This window comes from Gorilla gorilla, chromosome 1 (assembly GCF_029281585.2).
Source record: "Gorilla gorilla gorilla isolate KB3781 chromosome 1, NHGRI_mGorGor1-v2.1_pri, whole genome shotgun sequence".
NCBI classification, from domain to species: domain Eukaryota; kingdom Metazoa; phylum Chordata; class Mammalia; order Primates; family Hominidae; genus Gorilla; species Gorilla gorilla.
In genome coordinates, this window is record NC_073224.2 from 239346543 (window position 1) to 239352078 (window position 5536).

Sequence of the window (5536 nt, forward strand, 5' to 3'; positions counted from 1 at the left end):
CGTGCAGCAGCGCCCAGCCAGTCTCAGACCTGCGTCAGCCACAGGCTCCAGGGGCCACGTGCCTGGCCACACCTGCTGGTTTCCAAAACACCCAGCACCTGCAGGCCCAGCCTCCCCAGGAGGGGCAGCACCCCTGCTTGAGGACTCCTGGTTCCACCCAAATCCCTGCTGCTTGGGGTCCTCTTCCACCCTTGGGCAGCCCCCATGCCCTCAGGCCTCCCAGACCACCACCTTGGTCTGTGCCCCCTCCAGGACCTCACTGGTCCCCATGCCGTACCCCACCCCTTATTGCCTCCTCCAAGCAAACCTTGCATCAGCTCCCAGGAGACACACGCTGGAGCATGCTGGAGCCTCAGGACAGCATTCTAGACAAACAGCCTCAGGCCCCAGGGGCAGTCCCAGGAGAAGGCCGTGGCTTTGGGGTGAGTCCTGCCTAGGAGTCAAGGGGCTGAGACCCTGGGGGTTCTGCATGGAGCCCTGGGCCTGGATGGCCCTGACGAAGGGCCACAGCTGCCCCCTCCTGCCCCAGGGTACGTGCTGTGGTGCCCGCCTCCACTTCAGAAGATGTTGGGGCTGCACTTGGGTCCCAGTCATGAGTGCCAGGGACTCCACTGCCCTGATGGGCTGGGCTGACATTGTACATTCTGGACTCCCCGAGGCCAAGGCCTGTTATCTCCAAGCCTTGAAGATGGGAACTAGTGGAGCCCAGGCCTGGGGGGCAACACCCAGTCTGAGAGGGGCAGGCCTGCCTCTCACGCCTACCCCCAGAGAGCTTCAGCCACTCCCAAGGGCTGGCCAAGCTGGCCTGGGTGGACACTGCCCATCTTCCCCACGCCCAGGCCACCTCTCCCAGGAGTCCCTCCTGCAGGGATATTGGCAGCTCCAGAACATTCCTCAGCTACACATGTCCCCACCATGTGCCCTGCCAGCCTGTGGCTCTGCAGGCCCCTGAGACACCCTCCCCATGCCTGCTTCTCCACCCAAACATTTAGAAGCATCTCATGCTAAAAAGGTCCAAAAAGCAGCCCATGCTCTCCCACCTCTGCTGTAACAGCTCTGCTGCCCAGTTGCTTAAAACACCCAGGTGTCAGCCTCGACCCTGTACCACCAGCAAATCTGTCACTCAGGAATACCCAGCCCTGCCCAACCTTCACAGCCCATCTGCACTCCTCTCTGGTCACCCTGGCCCTACAGGACGTTCTCTCAGCCGCCAGAGGGGGTCATGTCCCTGCTCAGAGCCCCGCTGCTTCCCATCACGCTGTCGCCTGCCCTCGGTGAGCTGACCCCACTGGTCAGCGTGTTAGGCTGGAAGGACTAAGACACCACACTGTGGCCTCTGCTCAGAATTTATCTTTTTTCAGAAAACAGGTGATGAATGCTAATGGCCTTTTTGACAAGAATGGAAAAGCTGATCCTCAAATTCATGTGGAATTGCAAGGGCCCTGAATAATCAGAACAATCTTGAAAACAAAGAACAAGGCCAGGCACGGTGGATCACTCTTGTCATCCCACCACAGTGAGAGATTGAAGTGGGAGGATCTCTTGAGCCCAGGAGTTCGAGACCAGCCTGGGCACCATAGGGATACCCTCTGTCTACAAACAAAACATTAAAAAAAAATTAGCCGGGCATGGTTGGGCGCAGTGGCTCATGCCTGTAATCCCAGCACTTTGGGAGGCTGAGGCGAGCAGATCACGAGGTGAGGAGATGGAGACCATCCTGGCTAACATGGTGAAACCCTGTCTCTACTAAAAAATACAAAAAAATTAGCCAGGCATGGTGGCAGACACCTGTAGTCCCAGCTACTCGGGAGGCTGAGGCAGGAGAATGGCGTGAACCCGGGAGGCGGAGTTTGCAGTGAGCCGAGATCGTGCCACTGCACTCCAGCCTGGGCGACAGAGTGAGACTCTTTCTCAAAAAAAAAAAAAAAATAGCCAGGCGTGGTGGCGGGCGCCTGTAGTCCCAGCTACTGGGGAGGCTGAGGCAGGAGGATGGCGTGAACCTGGGAGTTGGAGCATGCAGTGAGCTGAGATCATGCCACTGCACTCCAGCCTGGGTGACAGAGCGAGACTCTGTCTCAAAAAAAAAAAAAAAAAATTAGCCGGGCATGGTGGCGCCTGCCTGTGATCCCAGCTACTTGGGAGTTTACTTGGGCCTGGGAGGTAGAAGCTGCACTGAGCTGAGATCATGCCACTGCACTCCAGCCTGAGTGACAGAGTGAGACCCTGTCTCAAAAAATAAAAATAAAGGCCGGATGCAGTGGCTTCTGCCTATAATAGCAGCACTTTGGGAGGCTGAGATGGGTAGATCACCTGAGGTCAGGAGGTTGAGACCAGCCTGGCCAACATGGTGAAGCCCTGTCTCTAGTGAAAATACAAAAATTAGCAGGGCATGGTGGTGCGTGCCTGTAGTCCCAGCCACTGAGGAGGCTGAGGCGGGAGAATAGCTGGAACCTGGGAGGCGGAGGTTGTGGTGAGCCAAGATCACACCACTGCACTCCAGCCTGGGCGACAGAGCGAGACTCCGTCTCAAAAAAATAAAAAATATATATAAATAAAAATTTTAAAAGGACACTATCAAGAGAGTGAAAAGACAGCTTATGTGAATCTTTGCAAATCATGTATCTGGTAAGAGCCTAATATCCTGAATATACAAACAGTTTCTTTTTTTTCTGAGACGGAGTTTCGCTCTTGTCCCCCAGCTGGAGTGCAACAGCGTGATCTCGGCTCACTGCAACCTCTGCTTCCTGTGTACAAGTGATTCTCCTGCCTCAGCCTCTCAAGTAGCTGGGATCACAGGCGCCTGCCACCACGCCCGGCTAATTTTTGTATTTGTAGTAAAGACAGGGTTTCACCATCTTTACCAGGTAGGTCTTAAACTCCTGACCTCGTGATCCACCCGCCTCGGCCTCCCAAAGTGCTGGGATTACGGGTGTGAGCCACCGCGCCCGGCCTACAGACAGCTGCTGCTGCTTCTTTTTTTTTTTTCTTCTTGAGATGGAGTCTCACTCTGTGGCCCAGGCTGGAGTGCAGTGGCACGGTCTTGGCTCACTGCAAGCTCCGCCTCTGGGGTTCACACCATTCTCCTGCCTCAGCTTCCCAAGTAGCTGGGACAACAGACGCCAGCCACCATGCCCGGCTAATTTTTTGTATTTTTAGTAGAGATGGGGTTTCACCGTGTTAGTCAGGATGGTCTCGATCTCCTCACCTCGTGATCCACCCATCTCGGCCTCCCGAAGTGCTGGGATTACAGGCGTGAGCCACTGCGCCCGGCCAAGAACAGATTTTTTTTAAAAGGAAAATAAATATTGGTCAGCATGTGGGGAAATTGGAAACCTCATGCACTGGAGGAGGGAATGTAAAATGGCAAAGCTGGCCGGGCGCGGTGGCTCACGCCTGTAATCCCAGCACTTTGGGAGGCCGAGGCGGGTGAATCACGAGGTCAGGAGATTGAGACCATCCTGGCTAACACGGTGAAATCCCATCTCTACTAAAAGTGCAAAAAAAATTAGCCGGGCGTGATGGCGGGTGCCTGTAATCTCGGCTACTCGGGAGACTGAGGAAGGAGAATGGTGTGAACCCGGGAGGCGTAGCTTGCAGTGAGCAGAGATTGCGCCACTGCACTCCAGCCTGGGTGACAGAGCAAGACTCCGTCTCAAAAAAATAACATAACAAACATAACATAACATAACATAACATAACATAACATAACATAACATAACAACATAACATAACAAACATAACATAACATACAATAATATAAAATAAAATAAAAGCTGCCGTGGGACAGAGTCTTCAGTAACTTAACCATAAACCTACCAGGCCAGGCGCGGTGGCTCATGCCTGTAATCCCAGTGCTTTGGGAGCCCGAGGCGGGCAGATCACCTGAGGTCAGGAGTTTGAGACCAGCTTGGCCAACATGGCGAAACCCCATCTCTACTAAAAATAAAAATTATCCGCATGTGGTGGTACACACCTGTAATCCCAACTATTCGGGAGGCTGGGACAGGAGAATTGCTTGAACCTGGGAGGCGGAGGTTGCAGTGAGCTAGGATCATGTCACTGCACTCCAACCTGGGCAACAAAGCAAGACTCTGTCTCAAAAAAATCAAAAAAAGTTACCATATTACCCAGCAACTGTGGTCCTAGGTATATGTCCCAAAGAATTTAAAACAGATGTTCAAACAAAAGAATGTGTGTGGCCAAGCACAGTGGCTCACGCCTGCAATCCCAGCACTTTGGGAGGCTGAGGGGGGCAGATCACCTGAGGTCAGGAGTTCAAGACCAGCCCGGCCAACATGGTGAAACCCCATCTCTACTAAAAGTGCAAAAATTAGCCAGGCGTGGTGGGCACGCCTGTATTCCCAACTACTCAGGAGGCTGAGGCAGGAGAATTGCTTGAACCCGGGAGGTGGAGGTTGCAGTGAGCCGAGATCACACCACTGCGCTCCAGCCTGGGCGACAGAGTGAGACTCTGTCTTGGGAAAAAAAAGAATGTGTATAACAGCATTGTTTATAATAGCTAAAGGACCACCCTGGGCAATAGGATGGGACCCCATCTCTACAAAAAAAATTTGTTTTAATTAGCCAGGCATGGTGGCAGGCACCTCTATTCCCAGCTACTTGGGAGGCCGAGGCAGGAGGATCACTTGAGCCGAGGTTGAGGCTGCAGCAAGCCGTGATTGCATCACTGCACTCCAACCCCACCACAGAGCGAGACCCTGTCTCTAATTATTTATTTATTTTGTATTATTTATTTATTTATTTATTTTGAGACCGGGTTTCATTCTTGTTGCCCAGGCTGGAGTGTAATGGCGCGGTCTCAGCTCACTGCAATTTCTGCCTCCTGGGTTCAAGTGATTCTGTTGTGTCAGCCTCCTAAGTAGCTGGGATTATAGGCGTGTGCCACCATGCGTGGCTAATTTTTTGTTTGTTTGTAGCTCTGTCGTCAGGCTGCAGTGCAGTGGCGCAGTCTCAGCTCACTGTAACCTCTGCCTCCCAGGTTCGAGTGATTCTCCTGCCTCAGCCTCCTGAGTAGCTGGGATTACAGGCGCGTGCCACCATGCCTGGCTAATATTTGTATTTTCAGTAGAGGCAGGGTTCTGCCATGTTGGCCAGGCTGGTCTTGAATTCCTGACTTCAGGTGATCTGTCCGCCTCGGCCTCCCAAAGTGCTGGGATTACAGGCGTGAGTCACCGCACCTGGCCCCCATTTTTGTATTTTTAGTAGAGGCGAGGTTTCGCCATGTTGGCCAGGCTGGTCTCAAACTCCTGACCTCAGGTGATCTGCCCACCTCGCCCTCCCAAAGTGCTGGGATTACAACTATTGAGCCACTGTGCTTGGCCCCTGTCTCTATTTAAAAAAAAAAAAAAAAAGCCAGTCAGGCACAGTGGCTCACACCTGTAAACCCATCACTTTGGGAGGCTGAGGCAGGCAGATCACAAGGTCAGGAGATCAAGACCATCCTGGCTAACATGGTGAAACCCTGTCTCTACTAAGAAATACAAAAAAATTAGCCAGGCATGATGGCAGGCGCCTG